The sequence below is a fragment of the Eurosta solidaginis genome, chromosome 5 (assembly GCF_040869045.1).
Source record: "Eurosta solidaginis isolate ZX-2024a chromosome 5, ASM4086904v1, whole genome shotgun sequence".
In the NCBI taxonomy this organism is placed as follows: domain Eukaryota; kingdom Metazoa; phylum Arthropoda; class Insecta; order Diptera; family Tephritidae; genus Eurosta; species Eurosta solidaginis.
In genome coordinates, this window is record NC_090323.1 from 160,259,051 (window position 1) to 160,272,063 (window position 13,013).

At 31.2% G+C, this 13,013-nt stretch overlaps 1 protein-coding gene across 2 annotated transcripts in view; it reads left to right on the plus strand.

Annotated features, from left to right (window-relative positions):
- The first annotated feature begins 2,501 nt into the window (after window positions 1-2,501).
- Window positions 2,502-13,013, plus strand: part of LOC137254645 (protein SCAI) — a 78,840-nt gene continuing 68,328 nt past the window's right edge. The window contains exons 1-2 of one of the 2 annotated variants that reach the window (XM_067792485.1): window positions 2,502-3,239; window positions 6,396-6,906. The gene's annotated coding sequence lies outside the window, so the exon portion shown is untranslated. Of the gene's footprint in view, window positions 3,240-3,270; window positions 3,309-6,395; window positions 6,907-13,013 lie in introns of those variants that run through there. The other variant, XM_067792487.1, reaches the window with a different exon arrangement.

Below are 13,013 nucleotides of genomic sequence, written 5' to 3' on the forward strand. Positions count from 1 at the left end.
ATGGATCTGTATACTAATATTTTATGACGTTGGCTAATATATTTACATGTTCGGTACATGAATCCTATTTTCTTTGCAATTTTAACTTCTAAATTACTTATATGTTCTCTAAAGTTCAAGTTCATATCAATCAAGACTCCTAAATACTTCATTTTGTTGACTCTTTGAATTTCACTGTTCCTTATTTTCAAGTTAACATTGCTTGGATAATTGATAAGAGTAGTACTTATGTTTTTCGAAAATATCATAAACCACATTTACTTTCAACTTTCTTAGGCACAGCCATTTGTACAAGGTTTCCAAATACTCTTGCATCTTTCACATAGCACAATCCGTATTTCTTTCACTGATGGTAATCAATGCATCATCCGCAAATAGACGAACTTTGCAATGTTTTAAGCATGATTTAATATCGTTAATGTATATTGTAAACAATATTGGTGCCAGTACTGAGCCTTGCGGTAGGTAAATATTTACATCAACAACCGTTGATATTGAATTTCCAATTATCGTTCTTTGCTTCCTGTTGCTCAAGTAACTTCGGAACCATTCCAACTCTATTCCCCTTATACAAATTTTAAACATGACATTCAACAGAATATCTATCAATTGTTTCGAAAACCCGTTTTTAAGTCTAGGAAGACCGATAACACAACTTATTTGTTACTTACATATATCCTCTTTCCATTCTGCAATTACCATATTCAGTGCTGTTTCACAAGAATTACTTTTCCTAAATCCAGATGGTTCAGGTATAATTATATCAAGTATTTCTAAGTATGCTACTAGTTGATATTTAACAACTGTTTCCATTATTTTTTAATCTGCATGTAACGTATTGATTTAACGTAGCTCCTCCGGCTTCACTATATTTTTAACTTTTTCCACAGGTACTATTGTAGATATTTTCCAGAAATTAGGAACAATGCTGTTGTTTAATGAATCGTTTATAACTTCTTTGTAAAAGTGAGCAGTGTATTTCATGGCATCTTTAAATACACCTTCCGACAAAGGCTTTTTCCCGCCATATTTGTTTTTAAATTTCTTAGTGATATTTATTATATCATCTAATACTATGTATGTGAATTCAAATGCTTCAATATGGTTATTTACGCATATTTCGGCAGCATAAGGAATTATTTCAATACTTTCATTAATTTCGATTATGCTGTTAACACAAATGCTGTTCAGGGCATTGGCTATATCACATTCCTTCTCTATGCATTCATCATTAATTATTATTTTGGTTATGTGTATTTTTATTCCCTTCTCATACACCAATGCGTGCATGGCTTCATTTAAATTTTTTCAGAAAATAAAATTTTCAGTTATTTCAAGCCCCAATACCACCCTGTAACCAGTGTAGCCACACACACATTCCAAGTGTGTACCGTTAAGTACTCACTTCTCCGAAAGCAACTTGCTTCCCAATAAACATTTTTGTCAATTCTCAGTTTGAGATACATTTGAGAATCAGCCCATTTCTCACATTTCAAACATTAGTTCTCAAATGCATTTCAAATAACCGTTGATAGCATTCTCAAGCTAAAAGGCACATTTTTAATATGGAATTTTTCTTTATTTTCAAATTTAGAATTTTTGGATTCTCAACTTTTTCTCAAATGAGAATAAAGCGGAACGATATGGAATCCCACTGGTAAGCAAATTTATTATTTGCCTCACTTCACTATTAACTCGTTTAGATCTATGCATAATGTAGTACAATATCACTTAACATTATTAAAATATATAAATACTTCCTTATTTTTTCACTTTATGTACAATTTCACTCAACAAAATCGCTTGTTTACATTTCCAGCTAAAGTATGCAAATTAGAGATCGACGAATTATCAACGGCACTCTCGACGACACTACGATAGCATTGATGTAAAATAAGCATGTTGTACTATGTTTTATTTTATTTTTGAGTTTCATGAACACTTATTATGTACTTTAAAATTTATACACATTGGCGCAAAAAGTATTCACATTATTATTAACGAAACGGAACGATATGCAAGTATATATCACCCCATTCTCAAGTTGAAGAACAACGTTTGAGAAAAAGTTGAGAGGGTATTTAGCTTCAAATGATTAATAATGCTGAATATCAAACTGAGAATTAATGTTTTCTCAAACATTTGAGAGAAAAAAATGTTCAAGTATGTCTGAAATTATTCCCAACTTGAAGATCGACGTTTGAGAAAAAGTCGAGATAATATTTTATTTCAAAGGATAAATAATGTTGAATATCAAACTGAGAATCAATGTTTTTCTCAAACATTTGAGATTTTTGTTTTCAGTGTTTGTGGGGTTTGTACTCCCAATCAAAGCTAACTAAATTCACTTACAACAACAACACATAATATTAAAATTGTGAGAGAGATTGCAACACGCTACTGAGAACCCACATTCACCGCGCATGCGCACAATTATAGGTCGTGATTGTGAATGTATCGCTGTAAAAATCAATAAACCACCCTTCGTTAAAAATGTAAATCCGAAAAATATTCAATAACGAAACAATACTTAGACGTAAGTGAGCACAATTTTAAATAGGAAAAAATTTCGTAAAATAAAACGCTGGTAAATTAGTTTTAAAATTAATAAAAACTAAATAAAAACCTAGTGTAAACGTGTAGTAATTGAAAGCGATAGAAATTTCATACAAAAGTAATGTAAAAGAAGTGATTGATTGAAAATCATATGCCAAGTATTAAATTACACTTAGGCAGCAGCTAAAAAATATATAGTGACGAGCACATACCCACAAGAAAAAAAGCAAAGAAAAAAAAAAAGCGAAACACCGAACGAAAGAATACCACAGAACCGGCAAATCCGTGCTTATATACATACATACGTACGACGGACGAAGAGAACATATGTCAGAGATCAGAAAAGCGGCAGCAGCGGCACTCGCGCTAAGTTGGGCGTTAGGATGAAATTGTGATATATTATATTTCGGGATGGCGTTTAGGAATATGCTAGATGGAATTTTGGTTCTAGTGGACCCAATAGTGCGCAGAGTTTAACAAATGAAGGCGTATTAAAGACAGCATGACAATTTTAATACTAACTTCCTGTACGCGAAGTTAACGAAGGAACTATCTGGCTTGCAACTCATGCTTACATACATACGTACTTTACACGGGCTTGGAAACACATCAAGCTGCATTTTATTAAGTGACCAAGATTTAAACGGCCTGTCTCCTCAACTCTTAGTGGAGTAGAAAAGCAGGTTAAGAAAATACTTTCGTCAGCAAACGAAAAAAAGTGTGTGGGTGAATGCATATGTTCTAATGTCTATGTATGCATTAGACTGGGTCAGTTACTATACGCAAAAAAAAATGCAAAGGAGCGCCCCTAAATATGCTGCGTATGTTTTATTTTATTGGGGATCTTAAAAGTTACAACAGTTTTACGAATTTTTATTTATTCTTTTATTTATTCCACAAATTTAACAATTAATCAGACTAAATATAATTACGAATTGACTGTACATAAGTATGCAAAGTGAACGAAATTATTAAACAAGTTGTCGGGATGGACTCTGATGCAGAGCAAAGGGAATTATTTATTAATGCTGTCGGAATGGACGTGATTTTGAGCAGCTAATGTATCTTTGTCATACAATAATGAGGGCTGCATTTTCTGGGAGGTTGAAGTGATGTGATGTGTGATTATTGAAGCTGGCTACACGTGTAAAAGGTTGGAAAGGACGTGATTCCAAGCCACTCATTCAAATAATTACGTAGCTAAAGCAGTCAGTAGATATTTCTTTACCACGCGGAGTGAATCACACGTGTCAACATTTTGCAGTGCTTAGTGCAATCAGTACACAGGCAGTAAAGAGATTCGTTTCGAAAATCGATCTTCATGTTCTTATATGAAGTGGATGACAACATCCAGTTGGTCTAATGAGAATATAAAAAAAATTTCACCAATCAGAAGCGGGCTAGGTATTTAAAATCCATCTAATAAGTTTAACTAAAAATTACACATCCACCCTCTTTCTACGACTCTGTAACGTAGGAACTTCAATAAGTTTTAACCAGCGGGAGTAAGGAGGAAGAATCCTTCAGGGATCGCACGGTAAGCAGAAATTGCGTTTGAGCTGATTCTCATTTGCTGCTGATCAGGTTATCGAAGCATATTCAAATATTGTGCTCACAAACGATATATAGAGAGTTTTAGTAATATATGGATCATTGAATTCTTTAGATCATCGTTTGACGAACCCCAAAGTTCCTTTGGCTCTATTCACGCAACTTTCAAGTCGAGTTTTGGGTCAATCGTTAACACTTAGATCTACGAAAGTAATGACTTGCTTAATGGTATTATCATGAACCAATCATTTACTAGTGGGATCGGTAGGATATCCTTGCGAAGCATATGAACTTGCACTTCAGCAGGTTTAGTGACATAAAATTTACGTTACACCATTCAACTGGGTAATTCAGATCAAATTGAAGACCTTATCTATCCACCGTTAAGCGGAGGGGCATGTCAAGTTTGTCATCATTAGCATATATTAGGGGCTTGTAGTACTTGAAAACATTTGGAAGGTAATTAATGAACAGTAGAAACAACTGTGGACCACGGTGGCTGCTTTGACGAGCACCAAAATAGCATCGATAGATTCTGATGGACAATTATTAGATATAACCGTTTGTTTTCTTTCCTCTAAGTATGAAGATATCTAAGAAAGAAACAAAGGCGGGAAGCCCAATCGATCGAGTTTGTACGGAAGAAGTGAAGATGAAACTTTATCAAAAGCTTTACTTAAATCTGTATAAAAGATATCGACGATTTCGCTGTTAGCCCTAAATCTATTCAGTAGTTGAGTAGTGAACTCTAGCAAGTTATTCACGGTAGAAACCATGTTGAAACAAGGTAAATGGTTGAGCTAGTGACTTTGTGGCGATCGATTCAAAGAGCTTGGGAATAGCAATGAGCTTTGTTTTTTCTCGATAATTATAAGCACATAATCTTTCCCATTTTTCCTCTTCTTGGGAAATATCCCGCGCTTTAGGAATGCGTTAAAAAGACATGTAAGAAGTTGACAGAAGTCAGCATACGCTTTCAACAAAATAGATGGAATTTAATCAGGTCCGATGGAATAGGAAACTTTCAGGCTTAGCAGATGTTGGAACTACTGTTGGCGTAATCAGATTTAAAGAAGGTAGCGAGCATATTGAGGATTTCATTTACTTCATTTGAACTTGGATCATAAGACTTCATTACGGTTGGAAAACCCTTTACGAGTTGACGAAGAAATAAAACAACTTTTCTTAATTTTCTTATTTCTCTCAGAAAATATATTAATTTTTTGAGTTTTTCACTTCACTCGGAATTTAACAGTTATTTTTGTATTTTTCTCGGAAAGTAAAAGTTATTTTTTGATTTTTTTACTTTGCTCCGAAGAAAATAGTATCTCTTGATTTTTTTTTATTTTTCGCTAGAAAAAAAGTTCTAAAAATAACATACATTTATATTTTTTTTTTGATGCGAAATATAAAACTCGAGAAACTATATGAAAATGATTCCAGAGCTCAAAAGGGTGTAGGAAGGAATTATACAGGCCTGTTCTGGATTCCGATTCCGATCAATTTTTTCGGAATCGAAATGGATTGGTGTTCTCAATTTCGATTCCGACCAAAAATTATCGGTTTGAAAAGTATTGCCTCTGAGCAGTCGGAATGAAAATTAATTGGCAGATTATACACAAATGTTGCGATATTTGTCTTTCAAATAATTTTTTTTAAATTCTTCATTTTATTTGGAAGAGTTGTGTGTATTTTTTGTTTAAATTTGAGTTAAATTGGCATAATAAATCTTTCTTTAAAAACTTCTATCAAGAAATCTATTAGGCAAACAAATCGATGCTGATCGAAATGAAGTCGACCTGTTCTGAATACCGATCCAGCGCATTTTTACGATTGGCACGCACAATAGCTAGTATTCTTGCGTCTGCGCATCAAAAACCATATCTGCAGGCATTTTTTAATTAAAATAAATTTTTATGATACTTAAACCAAAACACATAAACAAAAACAGCTGATTAAACTGGTTACCGAATCGGAATGAAAACGATTCGAAATCGACTTCGAATCGATTTTTTACAATCGGTATTGAGAACACCAAATAGAAACCGAGTCGAAATCAATGTCGTTTTACTTTTCATTCCGAGTCGGAATTCAGAACCGGCCTGATAGAGTTTCTCAATGCCAAAATAATGGCATATGAACTTGAAATGTGTCATGTAATCAAACGTAAAAGTATTTGAAAGGATAAAAAACCTCCGAGTCCCTCAGCATAACCTTCAAATTAGGGCCCGTCGTTTAAAACTTTTTTTCTGACCCAGTCTAATGTTTATATGTGTATTTGCAATTAGTGATGACCAGTGCGAAAAATAACGCCTAAAATCATACCACCATCATACCAATTTTGTGTGGCGTGAATATGTGTGGTGGTGATAGAGGCGTAAGCACACACACATAAAATTACGCACACACGAGACAAAGAAAATAACAAAGAAGCGCGCGGTACAAAAAAGCAACGTCATGTTGAGTAAAAAATCAAACTCATACATACACATGTATGTATGTTTGTATGTGCGTATATAGATGTGCATAAAACAAAATTTAAGAATTCCAAGAAAATGCATATGCGAAATAATCAACAGACACAGCAAATATAAAAATCACGAAACAACAGTTAGTCAGTGTTAGACGGATTTAGCAGCAGCAGACTAATAAATATTGTGGGTGGCGGCGTGTAACGCGTGTAAAGCTAAAGTTAACGCTGGCAACGACGAATGACAGCGCGTAGGATAGCACGGCGGAAGAGGATAATGGCAAAGAGCAAAAGCAAGAGAACATAATGAGCTGCGGTTTCACAAAAAGGTATAATATACAATTCTTTATATATTTTTTGTATTGGTATATGTGCCTGGTTAGGCATGTGTGTGTGTGCATGTGAAATGCGTATGTGTGACTAGAATTGTGTGCGCATACACGCGCTGGACATAAGGACGCCAGAAGCCATGTGGTGGCATATGTGGTTTAGCGCAGTGATTAAATTAAGTGACTTTGGTCATAAAAGAGAGAAGCGGCAAAGCCAACTAATTGAAATACAAAGGCAATAAAAACTAAAAAGATCTAAAACGTTATAAAAATAAAAACAATTTTAAAAAAATTTCAGAAAACTTAATTGTAAAAAAGAGGAAAAATTTTGAAATGAAAATGTGCTAGAACAGGTAGAAGTTTGAAAAAAATCCGAATAATTTTTTAAAGTTTATAGGAGGACCAGGTGAAAGAAAATTGCAACGACAAATTCAAAAAATACACAAAAGTAAAACGAAAAGTAAGTTAAAAATTAGTGAAAATTTAACAAAAGAGAAGCATAAAAAAGACTTGAGCACCAATCACAAAGTTTTTAAGTTAACTAATGCTCGCCTAAAAGTGGAAGTGATCCCCCAACAGTGGCAACTTTACTAGAAACAAATAGTACCGAACTTTCGGAGAACCGCTTCGTTGTCTTCATATTGGTAAGAACCCATATGGTTTTATATTAGGCTTGTCATTGATAACGAATAGTCATCCTGGACTTATCGCTTTGTAATGGGCTTGTCATCGGCTGTTTTTTGGTTTCTTGTTGGCTTGTCATAGAACGTTTACAAATTTGTCATTGACGTATCATAAAAACCGATGAATTATCGTTACCCAATCGATAACATACCGACAACAAACTGCTTACACTCCGATAAGAAATCTCTTTATGAAATTTATTCAAACAAAATTAAAATAAAATAAATTTATAATTTATTAAATTTTGATGAGCTCGAGGCAGTTTAAAAAATTGAAACACAGTTTAAATGTTTATATTTCTATTTTGTTTGGTCGATATTTCGATCTCATTCTGAGATCATCCTCAGGAACTGTGGACAAAAACAACAATAAGTTAACATGTAAACAATTTTCAAACCCTAAACATAATACCACTTACACAATTGAATATGTTTTACCGACTAACAAGATGTACGAAAAAAGAAAGCGTAGAAGTCAAATAAATATGAAAATATAAACAATTTAAAACACCGTAAGTATAAACAAAAATCTGCAAAAACAACAATACATAGAATGACGAACAAAAAGACATAATCATTTTTAAAATAAAATAAATTTAATCAAACTGAATAAAATAAAATAAAATTAAATTAAAACAAAATACGTTAAATTAAACTAAATTCAATTTTATTTTTTTAGGTTTCTTCTTACTTCTACGTTTATTTTATTATATGTATGTATTATATATTATTTTATTTTTCTTTATTCTATTTTTTTTAATGCACTTTATTTAATTTCATTCTATTTTTTTAATTTTATATTTATCACTTTTTTTATTAATTTATTTTTTAATTTATTGTTTTTATTTTATTTTATTTCATTTCATTTCATTTAATTTCATTTAATTTAATTTTATTTTATTTAATTTGGTTTCATTTCATTTCATTTTTTTTATTTTATTTTATTTTATTTTATTTTATTTTATTTTATCTTATTATATTTTGTTTTATTTTAGTTTACTTTATTTTATTTATTTCATTTTATTTTATTTTATTTTATTTTATTCTATTTTATTTTTTTTAACTCACTTTGTTTTAGTTCATTATATTTTTTTTAATTTTATGTTTAGTAATTTTTTAAATTTTATTTTATTGTATTTTATTTTATTTTACTTTATTTTATTTCATTTTATTTTATTTTGTTTTATTTTATTTATTTTATTTAATTTAATTTCATTTATTTTATTTTATTTTATTTTATTTTATCTTATTATATTTTGTTTTATTTTATTTATTTTATTTTATTTTATTTTATTTTATTTTATTTTATTTTATACTATTTTATTTTATTCTATTTATTCTATTTTATCTCTTTGTTTTATTTCATTATATTTTTTTTTAATTTTATGTTTATTAATTTTTTAATTTTATTTTATTGTATTTTATTTTATTCTACTTTACTTTATTTTATTCCATTTTATTTTAATTTGTTTTGTTTTATTTTATTTTATTTTATTCTTTTTATTCTATTTTATTTTTTTTAACTCACTTTGTTTTATTTCATTATATTTTTTTTAATTTTATGCTTATTAATTTTTTAAATTTTATTTTATTGTATTTTATTTTATTTTACTTTATCTTATTTTATTTTATTTCATTTTATTTTATTTTGTTTTATTTTATTTCATTTTACTTCACTTTATGATCATTTATTTTATTTTATCTAATTAAATTTTTTAATTGTTTAAATTTTATTTTATTAACCTAAGTTTTTTTATTACATTTTGTTTTATTTTGTTTAATTTTTTTAAATTTTATTTGACTTTATTCTGTCCGATTCTATTTAATGCTATTTTTTGTTTGTATATTTTATTTTATTTCGTGTTATTTTAAAATATTTTTAATATAGTTTAATTTAATAAAATATTATATCATTTTTTTATTTTATTCAAAACAAGTTTATTTTATTTTAGTTACCTTAATTTTTTATTTTATTTTAATTCATTTCATTTTATTTTATATCATTTTACCTTATTCTATTTAATGCTATTTTATGTTTTTTCATTTTATTTTACTCTATGTTTTTTTTTTTTATTTTTTGAATTTTATTTTAATAATTTATTATTTTTTTCTTTGTTTTCACTTTATTTCATATATGTAAATCTCACCAAATAATGTACAAATAACAAAAACCTAAAAAGAAACTTATTTCATCTTAAACCTAAGAACCTAACCACGTGCTTTGTTTTTGTATACACTTTTTGTATCAGTAATAAAAATCACGCATTTACTCATGATTACCTTGGCTCGGAAAGACTACGCTTACACTTACATCTTTCGCATATATTCAGGACTCACCCATACAATGAGCAAAGATTTTTCGAAAAATATATGCCACACGGTCTATGAAAAGGTGGCTTATGACTCAAAAAAGAAATTGCGAGAAACAGCTGTTAACATCCGTTTTTTTGCGAGAAACCCCTGTTAACAGTCATAAGCCACCTTTTCATAGACCGGGTCACATATACATATGTATGTAGTTTTTAGTTCTGAAGTTGATATCCATTATTATTCTATATAACTTTTGAGAAATTTTGTAAAACTTACAGTTCTCGAGTTGATCTCCAACGTCATGCTTAAATTATTCTCAAGCCTTGGAGATATTTTGAGAAATGTATAGTTCTCAAATGAATATCCAGCACATTTTTCCAGTTGATATTCTACATTGGATATCGAGTTGAGTTAGAGTGGAAAAAAAATCTTCTCCAAGGGGGCACCACCAAAGCCAACAGCTGTTTATTGTGAGAAATATACAAGTGGTTTATAGCGTTATGCTTTATTTTACATTTATGAAAAATACTGCAGTATTCGAATCTACATATGTATTAAGTTCAAGCATAGTTTAACTGACAAACTGTGTCGAACTTTTACTGAAAATCTCATCCTTAATGTCCGCAAAAATCTGAGCCTGTCATCTCCTAAAATATACAAATAAAAAGAAAAAACTTCTTGGCACCCTAAAAGTAGGCCACAGCATTTATATTTCCGCATGTATAATTATAGGCGCATACAACTAAGTAAGTATGCATGTTTGTAAATAGCACTTGAGTGTGTGCGTGAAAGTGTGAAGCTTATTTGCTCATTATTTATGCTTGCTCATTCGTCTGGTATATATGTATGTATCTAAAAGTAGTAAGTTTTATTTGGCAATCGTCTAGTGAACTATGAAAATTGATATCGTACATACACATATACCTACATGCACACTAGACTGGGTCAGAAAAACAAAGTTGTAAGAAACCGCCCTTAAATTTGAACCTCATGTTGTTTATTATACTCAGTTGAGCAGAGCTCACAGAGTATATTAACTTTGATTGCATAACGGTTGGTTGTACAGGTATAAAGGAATCGAGATATATATAGACTTCCATATATCAAAATCATCAGTATCGAAAAAAAATTCGATTGAGCCATGTCCGTCCGTCCGTCCGTCTGTCCGTTAACACGATAACTTGAGTAAAATTAGAGGTATCTTGATGAAATTTGGCATGTAGGTTCCTGGGCACTCATCTCAGATCGCTGTTTAAAATGAACGATATCGGAAAATAAGCACACCCACTTTTTCGATATCGAAAATTTCGAAAAACCGAAAAAGTGCGATAATTCATTACCAAATACGCATTAAGCGATGAAACTAGGTAGGTGAGTTGAGCTTATGACGCAGAATAGAAAACTAGTAAAATTTTGGACAATGGGCGTGGCACCGCCCACTTTTAAATGAAGGTAATTTAGAAGTTTTGCAAACTGTAATTTGGCAGTCGTTGAAGATATCATGATGAAATTTGGCAGGAACGTTACTCTTATTACTTTATGTCTGCTTAATAAAAATTAGCAAAATCGAAGAACGACCAGGCCAACTTTTTAAAAAAAATTTTTTTTAAATTCAAATTTTAAAAGAAAAGTTAATATCTTTACAGCATATAAGTAAATTATGCCAACATTCAACTCCAGTAATGATATGGTGCAACAAAATGCAAAAATAAAAGAAAATTTCAAAATGGGCGTGGCTGCGCCCTTTTTCATTTAATTTGTCTAGGATGCTTTTAATGCCATAAGTCGAACAAAAATTAACCAATCCTTGTGAAATTTGGTAGAGGCTTAGCTCCGAGGACGATAACTGTTTTCTGTGAAAAAGGGCCAAATTGGTTTGAAGCCACGCCCAGTTTTTATACAAAATCGACCGTCTGTCCTTCCGCTCGGCCGTTAACACGATAACTTGAGCAAAAATCGATATATCTTTACTAAACTCAGTTCACGTACTTATCTGAACTCACTTTGTATTGGTGTAAAAAATGGCCGAAATCCGACTATGACCACGCCCACTTTTTCGATATCGAAAATTACGAAAAATGAAAAAAATGCCAATATTATATACCAAATACAAAAAAAGGAATGAAACATGGTAATTTTATTGGTCTATTGACGCAAAATATAATTTTAGAAAAAAAATTGGTAAAATGGGTGTGACACCTACCATATTAAGTAGAAGAAAATGAAAAAGTTTTGCAGGGCGAAATCAAAAGCCCTTGGAATCTTGGAAGGAATACTGTACGTGGTATTACATATATAAATAAATTAGCGGTACCCGACAGATGATGTTCTGGATCACCCTGGTCCACATTTTGGTAGATATCTCGAAAACGCCTTCACATATACAACTAAGGGCCACTCCCTTTTAAAACCCTCATTAATACCTTTAATTTGATACCCATATCGTACAAACACTTTCTAGAGTCACCCCTGGTCCACGTTTATGGCGATATCTCGAAAAGGCATCCACATATAGAACTAAGGCCCACTCCTTTTTAAGATACTCATTAGCACCTTTCATTTGATACCCATATCGTACAAACAAATTCTAGAGTCACCCCTGGTCCACCTTCATGTCGATATCTCGAAAAGGCGTCCACCTATAGAACTAAGGCCCACGCCTTTTTAAAATACTCATTAACACCTTTCATTTGATACCCATATCGTACACAAAAATTCTAGAGTCACCCCTGGCCCACCTTTATGGCGATATCTCGAAAGGGCATCCACCTATAGATCTAAGGCCCACTCCCTTTTATAATACTCATTAACACCTTTCATTTGATACCCATATCGTACAAACAAATTCTAAAGTCACCCTGGTCTACCTTTATGGATATATCTCGAAAAGGCGTCCACCTATAGAACTAAGACCCACGCCCTTTTAAAATACTCATTAACACCTTTCATTTGATACCCATATCGTACAAACAAATTCTAGAGTAACCCCTGGTCCACCTTTATGGCGATATCTCGAAAAGGCGCCAACCTATAGAACTAAGGCCCACACCCTTTTAAAATACTCATTAGCATCTTTCATTTGATACCCATATTGTACAAACGCATTCTAGAGTC